Here is a 16,981-nt window from a genome sequence, read left to right as displayed (position 1 = left end):
AACCGGCCGGTTACACATGGGTAGCATTATTTTAGTAGGTACGATGAATAACTATCAGTTACAGTTTTTTAGTAACGCGGAATCCTACGGGAGGCGCGTGGTAACGGAAAGACCGAACAGATGATAACCCAGGCTGGTTATCACCACCATTCATGTTATTTCTGCTTCCTTGTATTTTTTCACTGTCAGCGTATATATGTGACATGCCGAAGAATAAATTTCAGTTGTAAGTCAGCGCTCGCGGTTGTCACTTTCTTGATGCGTTTCTTCTGTGTCACGTTTGTTCTTCCCTTTCTAATTGAAATAATAAGTTGTTTGACCAGTTTGGAAAGTTTTTTGAGCGTGTCTAGGAAAACATCGCCTTCGTGGTGAACCAGTGAACCGACCGTCAGCTACAGTTTACCAAAACCTGCTGAGGAGAGAGTTGGTTTATACTTGAAGAAAAAAGAAAACGATAAACAGTCGTGGACGATGGCGAGATAGGACGGATACAGGCGCCCGTATCTGTCGTATCTAGGCTTCGTCAAAGTACGCCTTGTTTCCTTCTTTTTTGTCAGCTACGAATTTCGCGGCGGCATATTACCCGCTCAGTCATACGTTCTTCGACTGCGGGGTGACCAGCGTCAAGTACGATCATGCACTGTTGGCTGTTTTACCGAACACGGCTACCACAGAACAGGGAAGATTTCGGCTTCCTCGTAACTCGTACACGTGTAATGCGTAGTGATGAACTAAAAGCCCCAAAACCGCATAAAAGTCTAATGCCACGCCAAGCCCAAGGCAATAGCGGAGGTCTTCCCTTGAACCCCCACGGCAACATGGCTTACCAGGCGCAGTTTCCTCATTAGCATACTTACGAAGAAACTCTATGCGCAATAGAAAGGTGGTGAAACTGCTCGGTCTACTAAAAGCGTCCTAGCACTTACACATGCCGTACGCTGTGCCCCCACGGCTTTACGACAATAGCGCTAGAGGGTAGCGCAATTCCTATGCAGGCAGGTGTCCAAAGGCGAATTGCAAGACTTCAGACTTGCGGATTCCATATTTGAGGAACATGGTAGAAGGAACACATCTTTCGGGTGATGTCGCGCAAGAAACACAAAAAAAATGGCTGACGAATGCTATACTTCCTAATTCGAAATTTCCGCACAGCGCGATCTGCAGTCTGCTCGGTGACGGCGGACTGCTGCTAAGTCTCAGCAAGTGATCGCGTGATCAGCGAGCGCACGCCGTCGCGCGCTGCTCTGCCATTATTTCGCAGCACGTCATCGCCGCGGAGCGTGCGCTCGCAAATCATTTGAACCTTCCGCAAAAATGTCACGATGTTTGGATGAGCTACGCAATGACGAGCATGTCTCACTGCATCCCCCTCACACTTGCGCCATGCCTCGCCGCCGCTCAGCTTACTATCCTCCCCTCAAACTTTCGCAAGAATTTTCTCTGCCGTTTTTTTTTCTGTCTTCGCTTGCTCGGTTTCGACGTCGTCGCCGCCGCCAGACAACAGTAGCGGCCGCCAAAGTGCTGCGCACTAAAATGGTTGTTGCTTTCAGTATTATCTGTGCGAAAAGAGCTTCGAAGACCGGTAACGGTCATTCGACAGCGACTAACGGTTGAGAAATATGACTCACAGTGCCATATATATGATGTGGTAGAGCAGAATGTATTAGGCCACTTCAACAGTATTATCGTAATATTATCGCTGACATTTCACAATAAAAATATCAAAAGGTAAACAAAGCAGCTAGAACCGTGTTACAGGGAAGGCAGCATCTTAGCGGGACATAAAACAGTGCACCACTAGTTCGCCCTCACAAAAATGAATTACGAATTTCTGAAGAGTTTTCACGGAGATCTTATGGAGACACAAGAAATACGACAGAAACTCGTCAGGAACTCTGAGCTTATGGAGTTACCCCCATAAAAAATCTACAAAATTTTTATAGCTACTTCTCCACAGAAATTCATTAAGAGCTAACTCTTTAACACCTCTATAAATATTCTGCAGAATTTCTACCGTCACTTCTCCATAGAAACTCTGTGAACTTAAACAACTCAAGGCCTCTATGAAGACTCTGTAGAATTTTTGTTGACTTCCCCATAAAAGTTCATTAAGAGCGAACTCTTCAACATCTCTATGAATTATCTGTAGAATTTCTACCGTTACTTCTCCATAGAAACTCTGTGAACTTAAACAACTCAAGGCCTCTGTGAAGACTCTGTAGAATTTTCGTTGTGACTTCCCCATAACAGTTCATTAAAGGGACACTGAAGTGAATTTGTCAAGCACCCGGTTTTGCTTGCACTGCATAGACTGGCTCAAATTACCACACTTTTCATCGTTTATCTGGTTGACAAGTCGTTATTTATTTCATAAAGCGGGAAAGAAGAAAAACTACCATGCGCGGTCAGTGGCGACCGCACCAACTAGAGCTGTGACATCGCGAGGAGATGGCACCGTGATTGGACGGTGTCCGAGGTTAGCATTCAAACAAGTTTCGGTTTCGGTTCTGTAAAACAACATGCTTGACATCCGACGGCATCGTTGGATGGGCATTCTCGATATCTCAGTAATCGCCGTACCGTCCTTCTGCCATATTGTCGGCTGTAAAATGCCTGAGATAAGCCTCCCAGGACGGCTTGGAATAGTAAAAATCACTCGCCGAGGCCTACGCAGTGGATGAACGCCCTCCGCGTCACCGCTGACGTTCAAATGCCATGCGCTTTTCCCGCATATTCGGAGCTTGCCTCACTCATGCCTGTATCGTAAAAAGCGTGTTCGCACCAGGCCAAGGGTGTGCTGATTCAGGCCTGTGCCCACTGCCCGCAAGCAGTCGGTGCTTGTGGCAACAGCACGCTAACGAGAACTCGCTAGCGCGTCAGTTGCAGTAGCGCGCGTTCTGCGAACTCGCTCGTGGAGCAGTGAACTTTACGGCCCAAAAATGGTGAATTCAGTTCAGAAAACATCGGCCGAGAACAAAAAATCAACTGGCAAAAAAAATAAAAAACGACGTACTCTTGGGGATTCGAACTTGCGACTTGCAAAACAATAACCTGGCGCCTCAGACCATTCAGGCACAGGCCGGCTTGCCCAGGCTGAATATATAAGGTATATAATGTATAACCAGTTTACACTTTTATTTAGTCTTATCATTTGAAGTACTTTAGGTGACTATTTGTTGTATAGCGCCCGTGCAGTAAGCATCCCCCAAGTTTCCACAATATCTCACGTCTAGCCATTGCATTTCTTAGACTGAAAAGCGTTCGCAGATGCGTAGTCGTGCTGCTGGTCGCTGTGCGTGTTCTCCCAGCGCAAAAAAGTGCTTCCCGCACCCTAGTTTTACGCTGTACGGTAAAAATAGCAGTTGATTTTATTTCCTTAGTACCTATACTGACTTCGCTGACTCTTCTCCCGCCTTCAAGAGGCCTTATATTTTCCTACTGGCGAACCAGTCAGCGAAGCGTCGCATGTGCGCTTGTGCAGCGCTTGTGTGAAGCGACCTTGACTTGGAGCTAGATACAGTGTACAAACTAACCAAGTAAAGAAAGGCACATTCTTCCATTCACAAACGTGTCCTGGCTTCGTTTCAACTGAGCGAACGAATTGCGACGACCCGTCGGCGGCCGGCGGGCGAAACGCTGGGCCGAGTGACTCCGGGGAGCCGTGCAGTAGCGCAGCCAATTGCGAGCTCGGCTCCTCCCGACGTCACACGAAAACGCCACAGAAAATGGGCGAGCGTAAAGAGGAGGACAGCATTTTCCAATTAATTTTTCTACTAAATAAAATCGCGTAAACGCGTCCAGAGTGGTCGAAACGTGGCCTGGGGACTCCGGACTACAATTTGCGCCAGTAATCCCGCAATGTTTACATATCATTTCAGTGTCCCTTTAAGAGCAAACTCTTCAACATCTCAATGAATATTCTGTAGAATTTCTGCCATCACTTCTCCATAGAAGCTCTGTGAACTTAAACAACTCAAGGCCTCTATGAAGACTCTGTAGAATTTTTGTTGTGACTTCACCATAAAAGTTCATTAAGCTTCCACTCATCAAAGCCTCCAAAAAGACTAGTAGAATTTCCATAGTTAGTTCTCCATGGAAACTCTGTGAACTTTAACTCAATTATAAGCCAGCTCCCCAGCACTTGTATTGTTTGCCATCATAACTCCTGTGTACCAGCGGCCGTCCTTCCATCCAGGCAATACGATACACGCGCGCACACAAACGTACACGCGATTCACGCGTCGCGCGAGCGTCGGCATTGATCAGCGTCGCCGCACCATCACGCAGGAGAGCTGCGAGAAGCCGCAACCACATGCAAACGCATGGAACAGGCGAAGTCATGCGTCAACCGCTGCTTCGACGAACGTTGCTGGACACGTTTCAATGAACTCGATCTGCACGATTTTTGAATTATTTTTGATCGTTTACGAGCAGTTATTTCAATTGTTTAAATGCAGTAATTGGCAATCTAGATTTGTCATACAAAATGCACTTTCTTTGCTCTCCTCATTCCTAAGAATGCTTGCGGGCCATTTTTGAAATGTTGCAAAATGTATTTTATGTTATCGCAGTCACATCTGAACAAAACAACACAGCCTCATGAGCAAAGACGCACTTCGAAAAAATTCCTTACAACTTGATGTCCTACCTAGAAGTAATGTACAGACTGCCTCATAAATTTAAAGCGTGAGCAAAACAAATTTTCAGCGCCGCCTTGCTACTGAGGTTAGTCAGACTTCACTTGCAGATTAAAGGCAAGTTGTCCTGGTACCCTTTGTTTAAGCCGGTAAAAAAAAGATGATCTAACTATCAACAAAAATAACTAGGAGAGTGCAGAACTTCGTATACAAGCGACGTTGCCAACGAGCCTTGTACGGTTTTTTTTTCTTTTTTTTGTGCGGAGGGGGGGGGGGGGGTGGTTTGTCGTCAAAATTGAACAAAATAAGATAGGATGATGAACGAAGACGCAATTAGCACAACTTTACTTGCTACTTGATTTAACCTGAGTGTTATGTACCGACTGCAGCTTCATGAATTCAAAGTGTGAGCAAAGCAAATTTCGGGGCTGCCTTGAAGCTGAGGTTACCGTCGAACGTCACTTGTAGGTTAAACTGCAAGGTACTCTGCCTTTTTTTTTGCGTTGGAAAAAAAAAGCCGATGACACCCTCATTGCAAAAAAAAGAAAGAAAACAGTGAGGTTTTGCCACGATTCTAACCATGGACTTTCAAAACATAACGCAATCGGCCAAGCTCCCAACCACTCGACCACGCCTTTTATTTTTTTTTCTTAATTGCCTGTCTTCAGTATACACAATAAGAACAAAAAAAAAGGATTACAAAGCGCGAAAAGACATCAGCACGCCACTTGCTAGTGCGCTTTTGTTAAAAAGGCCGACGCCATGCCACACTTTCCAACACATTTAACCAGTCAGGTGGAGATGGTTGGGCTTTATACACTTCTAAGATGTCCCGTACACTCTGGCAGAACAACTCTCTGCTCGGTTTCACATCTACATCATTATGGCGAACTGCCATTCGACCACTCGACCACGCCGGAAGGTACGCGTTGACGCAAGAATTTGGTACCCTAACAAAGGCTGCCACCGAATATTGCCGGGTGATTCGTTTTGGTCGTATTTGACAAATTTCAGCAGTGTTAACGCTTTTTTCTTCCGCACCGATCTTGGAGGCGAGGCCAATTATGCTAATACGGCGAGTGATGTAACCAAACCTCCCTTATTTGAGCCAAGAAAAGCTATCGCGCTTCACGGTCCCCTTATGGAAGCTACGGTAGACGCGAATGAATTTGAATGCCGCGCTAGATTTCTGGCGTTGATAAACTTTGTTCGTTACGCACCGATCTTGCAGACATGCCCATCATGCTAACACTACAAGCGATGTAGCCAGAGCTCCCGTATTTAACTCACAAAAAGCTATCCCGAACCCCCCATCACCCCGATGAAAGCCAAGCTAGGCTAGACACGAAGGAATGCGCACTTTCGAACAGAAATAGCTTGTAATTTGCCTCAAGGCACCGATTACCGCAGGTCAAAAAGAAATTGATTGTTTTCTGCGAAAGTAACGACCCCAAACCAGGAGATGGACATGGAATCCGGACGATGACGCCTGCTTTCGTATGCATTCTGGCGCTGGCTTGACGCTGATATCTGGCGAGCATAGACGGCGGCGTAACTTCCGCGTAAGCTCGCATCGCCGTGAATTTCGCCGACGCCGTCACCGCGGGGCGATGTCAACGCCGAAAGAGCGGAAAATACGCTGCAAGTGGTTGCGGCCTCAGAACAAACCGTAAAATTACGGCGCCGCAACCCCACGCCAGCTGTATTTCCACCGTAGACCCTGAAATTGCTGTAACTGTCGGTACAATTACTGTTTTCTTTAAAAAAAACCATGCTCAAGCTTTTCTTTTATATAATTGGCAACTAATATCTGTATTTACCAATAACTTGGGCATCTTTTTCGCAACGCATTTTTATCAAGGTGGGTGTCACTTCAGGAACTAGTTTTTCCCTCGGACGAACATGAGACAGGAAAATGCTGCGCGGCGAGCCCGACCGTCCTATCTGCACTCCGTATCGGTGCGCGTGCTACTGGCCGGTGACGGCACGGGCGTGAACGGGCGTGCATGCCTTCAACTTTAGTTGTTTCGGTGATTTGACTACCGTGGATTTATTTACCGGACGAAGAAATACTGCGAAGCAGTGAAGGTGAGTACTAGTGAACTTTGTTTTCTGGTCATATGCATTTATCGTAGCAGAGTTGCTCTCGAACTGCGGTCCGCGTAAGTGGTTAGCCCTAACGACTTCAGTGACTCGCTTTGTGCGTTCCGCAGATGTGTCGGTAGACCTTTGTACATACCTGGCTGCTGCGTGTGTAAACAATCAATTCTCGCGCAATTTCTATCCCTGTGTTCGGTGAAGTGTGTGTGTCCTGTTCTGTTTAGCTAGCCGAATGTTTTGATATGAAGTGAAATAAGGGAAGCAGGAGAGTGCGAATATATGTGCGTGTGCGAATATACTATGTGCCTGTGCAAATGTAAGTGCGTGTATGCATTACACGCACATCGTGTACTGTTAGCGTGATATTATGTGCTCTTTGTTTTTATTTCGTTTCAGCAGATGCCGTTTTTTTCCGGCATAATAGTTCAGTTAAAAAACGTGCACAATAAATTGAATTATTGCCGTGCGTGCAGCAATAGAATAAAATAATAAATCGAGTGATTTCCGAGCGTACAGCATTAGATTAAAATGCCATCTGGATGTTTTTTTTTCGCGTTTCGATTGAATGATTATTCTTTTTGAACGCTCAGTTTGGTCGTGAAATGTTGAAATGCACAAAATGTATGGAACCCGAATTTATTTGTAACGTCAGAACTACACGCATGTCGTAACTGGTACAGTAGTATGAGTAGCGCTGGTTGCGCTTCGTACTCTTACTGTAGGATCGCAAACGTAAATTAACCATTCAGAACCAAGTAAAAATATTCAAGAATGGCTGTTAAATTTCTGTTACTTACGGAATTTCCAGCTTAATGAATTTTAGTGTGCAACACACCTTGGTGATCATAGTAACGCAGCATTTGGGACTTCGGAGGTTTAAGACAGAGTATGATTCTGGTGTCGGGCCTGTCGTTTGCTAATAACTTACATGTTGCAGGCTGCTGACTGGTGCAACTTGCATTCAAAATGACTTATTGGTGCGGCCTACTTCAAGGACCGAGGCTGTTTCCTCATCGGGCATCGCCGAATGTTTGGCAGTCTATGCAAAAGTGGGTAAACACGTTTGTTTTATGGTTTTTACGGACTTCGTCTTGCTGGTACATGCACAATGAAATTTCAGTAATCTGAAGTCATCTTTTTTCGCTAGAGACTCTTTAGAAGGTGTTTAAGCAGTCTTACACCAGTGCCGTTTTTGGTGACTATTTGTGCAGATTAGAATTTTGCCGACACAACGTAGCACTGCGAATGCTTGAGTAGATTTACAATCTAAACAACACAAGGTACGAGCTGACTCTCATTTGTTTATTGCACAATAAATGTATGTATATACTGAACTTTTGTGGAGACGCAGATGTGCTGCTGAACCTCGAATGATGCCAATCATTTCGAGAGGTTGTTTTGGCCACAGCAGCCAATTTTGGAATGAAAAAAAAAAAACAAAGTGGCGGTAATTCACTACTGCACCCCTCAAGACCAGCTATAGCTTCAGCGCGTAGAACCCCCAAGTTGAATTTATAAAGGCAGATCATCCCTCTCGTCAACCGAAGCAGGTGCGCGTAATGATAAAAAAAACTTAAATATGCACGAAAAAACTTCAGACCGATTCAACGTAACAGTAGTGCCCTGCTGAGCATCCCTTCATAAAAGCTTTAATGACCTTGTGGGCTGGTTGGTACCTTCTTTGCCATAAAATCCTAGCCCCACTGAATTGCTGGTCACGATTGCACTCCCCACAACGGGGAGGAAATGGGGGAAAGTGGGCCAAATCGCAATTTTACCTGTCGCAAGTGGTCAGTGCCCATTTCGTTGGCTATATCATTAATGAATTGTGTGACACAAAGAGAGAAAAATAAACCTTGGTTCAACACCTTACACACAATATTTTCTTTTGGATGCACATAGGGATGTCGGGAAGAGGCGTTGCCTGTTCGAATGAAGGGCATTATTGAAGCATTTGGGCACCAGTGCGATATTTCGGGGCATATGTACATTCTTTGTGTTGATGAACAGCTGAGAATTAGCACTTGTTCCTGTCCTGTGTTTTTGCGATTGTGAACTTAGGTTCAATTTTCATGCTGTTGTTTTTTTCATGTTTTAAAAACGGCAATTTGTCTGGTAACATATTCTTTTGCTAGAAAACGTTTTCAAGCAAGTTATAGGTTTTTGCAAAATTTACTTGAAGGATTTTTTGCTCTATTTATTAGGGTTGACGGGATTTGACTACTGTATTTAATGTAAATTGTGAACACTTTCTACTCAATATTTAGTGCTAGTGTACATTTGGCTGCTCCAATAAGAGCATGAACAGTAAAGAAAAGGAAATAATTCACATACATATTTGTGCCTGATGACTATTCTGTGGGCGTGCGAAGTTTGGTTGGTTGTAATTGTCAGGTGACGACTTATCCGTAGCTGTGCACGTTGATAGGGACATTTGAAACTTGAAAAATTACTCAAATTTTTTATTGTCTTTTTTGCTGCTATTAAAGCCATAAATATGACAACATGCATTATCTGTACCTGTTACTGTTCAAACTTCCTTGACAGATCTCTTCATACACAGTAAGCTGTTAGTATAGCTTCAGCTTTGAAATATTTGGTTCAATGCTTATTTAAAAATGTTTGGATAGAACTCCTTGTTAGGGACTTTCACGTAGTGTGTAACAATTATTCGTCCTCATTGCGTTTCTTGCAATTGTACATGTCTATATCCTCAGCACAAAACCGACAGGACAGAGGGAAAAGAAAACATGGGACAAGCTCTGAATGTCAACTGAAATAAACTCATTGGAGTTGCACAAAAATGTATACCGAGCATGCATTCAAAAAATGAGAGAAACTTAACCCAATAACGCCCGAGGCTTTCATCGGGTTAAATTTCGGTTTTTGTGCATCTATTGGCGGCATATTTTTGTGTAACTTCAGAGCCTGTCATGTGGTTTCTTGTCCCTTTGTGCTGTATGTTTTGCACTGTGGAGCTGATTATTTACCAGCATTGCTACAGTTGTACATTTTGGTTTGTCGTCGCTGCTCATGACAAAATAGTTCACCCCGTTGCTTATTTTTGCTCTGCTTTGGCTCACGTCTCCCCACACGGACAGCAGCCTTTGTTTTATTTTTGTTGTATTTGGCACTCTTTACGGCAGCACAAGGCAGGTCGTTTTCTGTGCCGCTTAGTCTCTCCTCCTTTCAACAGTTTTTAAACCTGCAATAATTTTTCCGTTGAAACGAACCGAACATATTTAAGGAAGCTCTGTAACTTTTCTTTGTGCATTTGTGGTTTTCCTTATGTCTGCCCAAGGCCGCCTTGCCAGCATACTAAGCAGTGTTGACATGAACCACGCAACCAATGGTAGTAGGTTGGAAGAGTTTTGCTTATATGTATTTAGTCTTCAGGCTAACTATTATGGAATGTCCATCATGGCATTAGTAGTTTTTTGCAGTGGAAAAAGCTGCTGTGGTGAAAAACCATGCATGAAAATTTGCTCGAAGCCGTACAACACTTCGTGTTGCTAGCCATAGAATACTATGTATTCAAAACAGCTGACATCTGAGCATAAATTGTCCATCAATTACAGCAACTTGTTTCCTGCACATCGTTCAGAACAGTGGTTTTTAATGTGGGTAGTATTTTGTATTTTTCTCGTCTATCAAAGAAATAAGCGGGGGATCCACATGTTCACCTGCTTAAGAGGGGAATCAAACTTTCCTTCGCACGTCTCAGTAATGAATGAATTTGAAAGTTAAAAAAACTTCGAGGCATTGAAAAGGCATTGCAAAATAGCTGATGGTAATTTATAGAGAGCAGACATCGAAGCTGCATAATAGCTGGCTACAAGAAAATAATAATCAGTACTTTTTACAGTTAGTGAGCCTCCCTTGTAGCAGTGGTCCTGTGGACATCTATATTGCCTAAAACATATTGTTGGGCTTCTCATGTGTCCAGCTACTTACAACTGCACAAGACATGACAACGGACATAGGCAGAGAATGAGAAGGACAACCGCATAGGTGTCCTGTGTATACAGGCACACAAGCTATTTAGGTGTCCAAACATTATTCATAAGTGAACTCGTCATTAGTGCTTTTATTTCATAGGTTTGGATTCAGATAAAACTTTATTAGCCTTCAGTCACTTTTGCTGGTGCCGAACGTCTAGAGACATGAGGTGGCTTTTTAAACTGAGATCATGTATATGTGAGCAAAATCTTTTGAATTACTACCACTGCTGGTACGCTTCATGTAAAAATAATTTAGCACACATGCAACCCTAAAAAATTCAAGCAATAACACAAGTATTCAAATGAGAATTAGTGTATTCTTGCCAAGAATTTATCATCAAATTAGCATTTAAGGAAAATAAAAATGGGCTAAAACTCAGCATCGAAGAGAGTCAAACGAAAAATATAACTTTAGCAAAAAAAAGATATTTAAAAAAAATGTTACTTTTGATATGTTGTATTCTCATATCAGCTTCCTTTTTCTTTCTTTCCAGCCTGCACATGTGCCAAGTTTGCCGTGCCACAGCAGCTAATCAAGGCGACCCTCTTGTCCGTAGTGTCATGGGAAATCAAGGCTGTCGGTCAGTCAGCTGCATAGCGCTGTCTCAAAATTAAATCGATCGTGAGTCGCCGAGTTTTGTCTCTGCTTATATATTTCAGCAGCTTTGACTGGCTGGCCTTTCAGCTAGCTGTCGCTGTCTGACTAAATTTATGTGTGACTATCAATGCTGCCGATTTACATCTTGTGACTGCCAAAAATGCCCCTATTTTGCCCATTAACACTTGCCGCAAAGCGTAAAATGCGTAATTATGTATCAATTTGCTGACCTAAAATATTCACATTGTTCAAGAAACGCGTTATAAAAAGTACGCAGAAAAGGAAGTACGCAGAAACAAATGAAGAAGGTCCGTAAGAATACGTCATGAAGTACATAAGATGTCATCATAAAAGCCATAGAAGTGCATCAAGAAGTACACATAAATCTACTTAAAAAGGCTGCAAAAATACATCAGAAGTTCTACAGAAAATCACTCGTCAAACTCTCTACATAAACTCCATGAGAAGTGCATCAAGGCGTACGCATAAATCTACTTAAAAAGGCTGCAAAAATACATCATAAGTTCTGCAGAAAATCACTCGTCAAACTCTCTACAGAAACTCCGTGGTCAAATACTTGTTGAAACACGTCATGAGCTCGTCAAAAAAATTCTTCACAAACTCTACAAAATCTCTATACAAGATACTCTACAGAAGTACATCAAAAACACAACAGGATTTTTTTATCCGGGCCCCGGGCCCCGCCTGAACGCTTTAACATTGGTGCAGTCCGGCTTCTTCGATGGGCTGGTGTACTTGTCTCGTAGGAAATTACGCAGGGCCACGAGCAGTCGCAATCGCACGTCACTGTCGTCAACTGTTAACGCCCGGCAACTTCTGTCTACGTTAACAGCTTGTTTCCACACGTCAAACTCTGTGTCATATGCAGCCACACTGACGTTCATGCCCAGGATGTTCTTCATCGTGTCGCAAAACTGCGCAGAAAACCAAAATTGTCTTGAGAACATTGGAAACATGTCTATATCGTAAACGCCATGTTGAGCGGGCTAAATAATAAGAGGGTTACAGTAGATGCAAAATAAAGGTCCCAGTCGGAAAAGACAAGAAAAATATCTGTAGTTTGTCGTATTTTGTCGTACTGTCTTCTTGTCCTATTCTTGTTGCGTCGCGATTCTGATGTTCTGTCGTGTGTCGCATTCCTGTCCTGATTTTGATGTTCCGTCATGCCTAAATCCTGTCTGGTTGTGATCCTGATGTTCCGTCAGTATTTGCACATGGTTTGGATGTTATTGCTCACTGTGAAGAGTAGCGCAAATTGAAGTTGTGTAATAGTTAGCACAGGAAAGTTTGCGTTGAGAAAAATGACTTTGTCGTTACGACTGAAATGTGTGTCGTAGCAACAAATGGCTTTGTCCTAACAACAGGTTGTCTGTCGTCACAACAAAGTTTTTTTGTCGTATGATAGGAATTGTTGTTAGCTTTTTGCGGTACTCCTGTTGTGAATTTAGACTGGGGTTTGTTCGTTTTGGAGGAATAGCCTTTAATGACTCTACCTGCTGTATTTGAGCTAGGTAACAGGCTTTCGTTTAATTTAAAAAAAAAAAAAAACGTCAACAAGCATTTTAAAATGTAGAAAATTTCTTCTTACGGTGTTTCAACGTTGTCCATCACTAAAAGCATCGCTAGACTGCTAAAAGCACAACTGTATTATAGCGCTGTAGTAATACGATCAAATGAAAATAGAGGCCAAGCGACAGTCGCCCAGCCGTTTCTCGGTGGTAGCTCAGGTCGACAGCCATAAAAATATTATGTGACGTCATAGTGAAATGGTCGAAAAAAGTGTCTGAGGAGTAGTCTGAGGAGTTGTTACTGATTCATTGGCTTTGCCTAATATCTTGATTATTTGTCCGTAGTGTGTGATACAATAGGTATCGTTATCTGCGGGCAGAAGTCTTGCAATGAACCAAACTAGTATTTTGCCTTCATGGGCCCTGTAGAGTGCACGTACAGCGTAAGGTAAACCTTGTAAAAATGATTTGGCGAAAAAGAAATAGCCCTTCTCAGTTAACGTGCCAATTGCCGCGGCACGGTACCGTTCAAAGGCTCTCTCCACCATGTACGGTGTTGCGGATCTGGTAGCGTGAGCGGTGATGGCGTTCGTTGATCCGGAGTTGGGGCAAACATTGGGACCGCCTATGGCGAAGAAAGAAACTTTATATGCAGATATTTACATGGCGTTTGACTGAGTGAACAGGGTTCTGCGCTCCCGCGCGCACGAGATTAAATAACCATGTTTTGTCCACCCCCTTTTCCCCTTTTTTTCGGCTGCCGTCAGGACGCACCGATCCAGGGCACTGATACGGATGTCGACACACTCACAAAAAGAAGGCACTTTCCCTCTTACAGGTCAGTCGGTTGGCTTCGGTGGTGCAACATTCCTTGAACAGCGCCGTCTCGGATCCACTACAAAGCGGCCACACGATGCTCGGCTCGCAGCTGAAGATTGCCGTCGGAAGAGCAACGCAGCACGCCAGTGTTAATCCCTCCCTGCACCATTATCGGGCATTGCGACTTGCCTTGCCGGTGGGCGCTTGGGTTCCCGTGAAGCCGCGGAAGGCGGCTTGTGTCCAGTAGCGAAATTAGTTGCCCCGCGTCCCTGCGCAAAAAGCCTGGTCGCTCCCCGTCGATGCGGGGGGGGGGGGGGGGGCGGAGGAACCGGCGAAAACCAGACGACGGGAGCGTTGGGCGATTGAACCCAATAATATTGCAGACGGTCGTGGAAATTTCCAATACGCCGATCGTAACAGCATCTCCGGCCGGCGGGAAGCTCCCGACGACATTAGTTTCCAGCTCGTGTAGGAGGGAGTCTTGTCCCTGGTAGAGACTTCGGGCCGACACACAAACACCTCACTAAGTCCTTCCAGAGGGTAACTCATTGTTTTAACACGACGAAACGGTCAGAATCAGGGCCAGACACTTGCGGGTACACTCCTGGCCTTCCATGTCGCGGAGGGCTTCATGGCGCTCTCACGTGCACTCCGCGAAAAACACAAAAAACACAGGTACAAAGCAAGTGGGTGCAAGGACAATCGCCTGAAAGACCACCAGGCTGCCTCTAAAGTCCAACAAACATACTGACTAAAACCCATCTAACGTGCAATACTCAACACGAGAATACGAACTGAATAAAAATAAATCTGGTATGCAAAACGCATCAACAAAGGAACTCACAATCACACCAACCGCAGAACTCAATACTGGTAATAAAAACATACTTCAGGAAAAAAATGAAACCACATTCCTCGAGGCCATCTATGCACTAAGGGCAGCGGCTTAGGCCGTCAGCGTTGCCATTGAGCTTCCCTTTTTTTTGTAACGGACCTCAAATGAGTACTGCTGCGAAGCGAGGCTCTAGCGCAGGAGGCAGACGTTCTTAGCGGACATTGTCTGCAACCACGTGAGGGGACAGGGGTCAGTTTCTATAACAAAATGCGAGCCGGCGATGTAGCAAGCTAGCTTTTGAAGTGCCCGCACGCACAAGGCACGCGCATTCCTTTTCGGAGGCGCTGTATGCTTCCTCACACACTGTCAGCTTCCGACTGGCGTAAAGCACGGGGTGCTCGTCACCCGTCTCCCCTTTCTGGCGCAATACCACCCCCATGCCTCGGTCACTAGCGTCGCACTGAATGACAAAAGGTTTGTTGTAGTCAGGGGCTGCAAGCAGCGGCTGGCTCGTTAGCGCTCTTTTCAAATCTTTGAAAGCCTGCTCCTTCTTCTCATCCCATTTTATCGTGAGGGGCTCAGATTTCCGAAGGGCGTCAGTGAGGGGGCTGGCTAACACAGAATACCTGTGAATGTATACCTGGTAGTAGCCCGCTATGCCCAAAAAGGAGCGGATGTTGGCGTTAGTACGGGGCTGCGGAAAATCGCGAATCGCAGCTACCTTGACCATGGAAGGCCGTCGGTGCCTTTGACCAATCAAGTGGCCATGAACCAGGTGCGAGACGTTCGTACGATAAGCCTCTGGCGAACCCAACTTACTCCCTTCTTGTCCCTGTACTTACGGTAGTGTGTACCATTCCCTTCCGGATACAGAACATTTTCCTTTGCAACTCCCTCGCTTCCGTCCAACTTATTGTTCTGAAGCGTGGCGTCTCTTTGTTCAGCTATCAGTGCAGCTCTGTTTGCTCCTAACAACTTCTGCGAACTCTCGGAAGTGGGTAGGACAAACACCTCACCTAAGTCTTAAAACTCTTCCTCGTCTCCGGGGTTTTCCTTGAGTTTAGGGTCTTGCGATGTCACCTCAATTCCCGTGGCAGGCGACGGCACCTCTACGCTTGGAGTGCTGCTCTCTCACACGCACTGACTATGGGGTGCCACCTCGTCTGAACTAGGCGCTCTCGCCGCCAACTCCTCGGCTTTTGAGCATGTCACTGCTTGAACAACTACAGCAAATGTCAAGCCCTTTTGACGCAACTTTTCACTCGAACGGTTTGAAAATAGGTAGGGATATTCGGGCGGCAAAATAGGCGACACAGCAGCCTCCGTGTCAAGCGTCCCGAATGGACCCTCGATACGTATTCGCGCGATCGGAAGACCCACGCTGTTTGCCTGAACCACCTGACTGATCCATGCACACTCGCCGGAAATCTGCTCTGGTGCTACGTAGGATAGATGCACCACATCCACCGTTGAAGCGAAATCACGGAGTACTCGGCAGCATTTACCATTCACCGTCATCTCCTGAATGTACGGTACCAGCACCTTCCTATTTACATCGTCTTTACCGGCCGCCAGAAAAGCTACCCTTGGAATTCCGACACCCGGCTGCCACATCACCCGGCTGCTGACAATTGAATCAAATCAGTGGTTGTCTCTTTTCGAAAACTTTTTTCTGATGCTTTGCCTGGTCCTCCTTTGTCTCCGCTTTCTCAACGTCACGGTGCTTCAAATCTTCGTCGCCAGTGCCCTCGGCATCTCGGGAGACGCTGTCTTTTTGCCATTTGGGTTTGGACTCCCGCTTCGGACCGTCCCTCATTTCACTAGCATGACGCGACAAGAACTCGTCAGCGAGATCAGCGGCTCATGTCACCGTTGTGACATCTGATTTGTCCATTACCCAGCTACGCATGCTTGCGGGGATCCGGCGGTAGAACTGCTCCAAACCTAGGCGTTGCACCACTTTATTGTGGTCGCCAAACGCGCCCTCCTCCTGTAGCCACTCCAGGAAATTCGCCATCAATTTATGCGCAAACTCCGAGTATGACTCATTTCTTCCTCTTTTACTTTCTCGAAACCGCTGCCTGTAGGCTTCCGCTGACAACCCGCACTTCTTTAGAAGACACGCTTTTACTTTGCTGTAATCTTCTCCTCATGTCTAGACAAGCGGCTACCACATCGGCGGCTTCACACGGTAACAAAGACAGTAAACGTTGCGGCCAAGTGTCTCTAGGGAAATCCACTTTCTCGCATGTGTGTTCAAAATTTACCAAAAATAAACCCATGCCCTCTCCAACCTTAAATGGTTGCATGAGGTCGTTCATTTTTAACGACAGCTTTACTCCTCCACCACTTAAGGCCTCGCCAACACAACTATCGCCTCGGGCTTTCAAAATTTCATGTTCAAGCCGCTTCATCTGTAGCTCATCTGCCCGACGTTGTGCTTCGGCTTCCTTTCTCTCTAG

At 45.3% G+C, this 16,981-nt stretch overlaps 1 long non-coding RNA gene across 1 annotated transcript; it reads left to right on the top strand.

The window, feature by feature from the left end:
- The first annotated feature begins 6,575 nt into the window (after positions 1–6,575).
- LOC144138317 (uncharacterized) lies at positions 6,576–12,184 on the top strand. The gene is made up of 3 exons (XR_013315869.1): positions 6,576–6,725; positions 7,675–7,786; positions 11,233–12,184. It is a non-coding gene; the product is annotated as an uncharacterized LOC144138317 (long non-coding RNA).
- Positions 12,185–16,981: the final 4,797 nt, after the last annotated feature.

Source organism: Haemaphysalis longicornis, unplaced genomic scaffold (genome assembly GCF_048455015.1).
Source record: "Haemaphysalis longicornis isolate Haplotype H1 unplaced genomic scaffold, Haemaphysalis longicornis Haplotype H1 scaffold_5, whole genome shotgun sequence".
Lineage (NCBI taxonomy): Eukaryota > Metazoa > Arthropoda > Arachnida > Ixodida > Ixodidae > Haemaphysalis > Haemaphysalis longicornis.
Note: the sequence above shows the minus strand (reverse complement) of the source record. Positions and strands in the feature narration are given on the sequence as shown.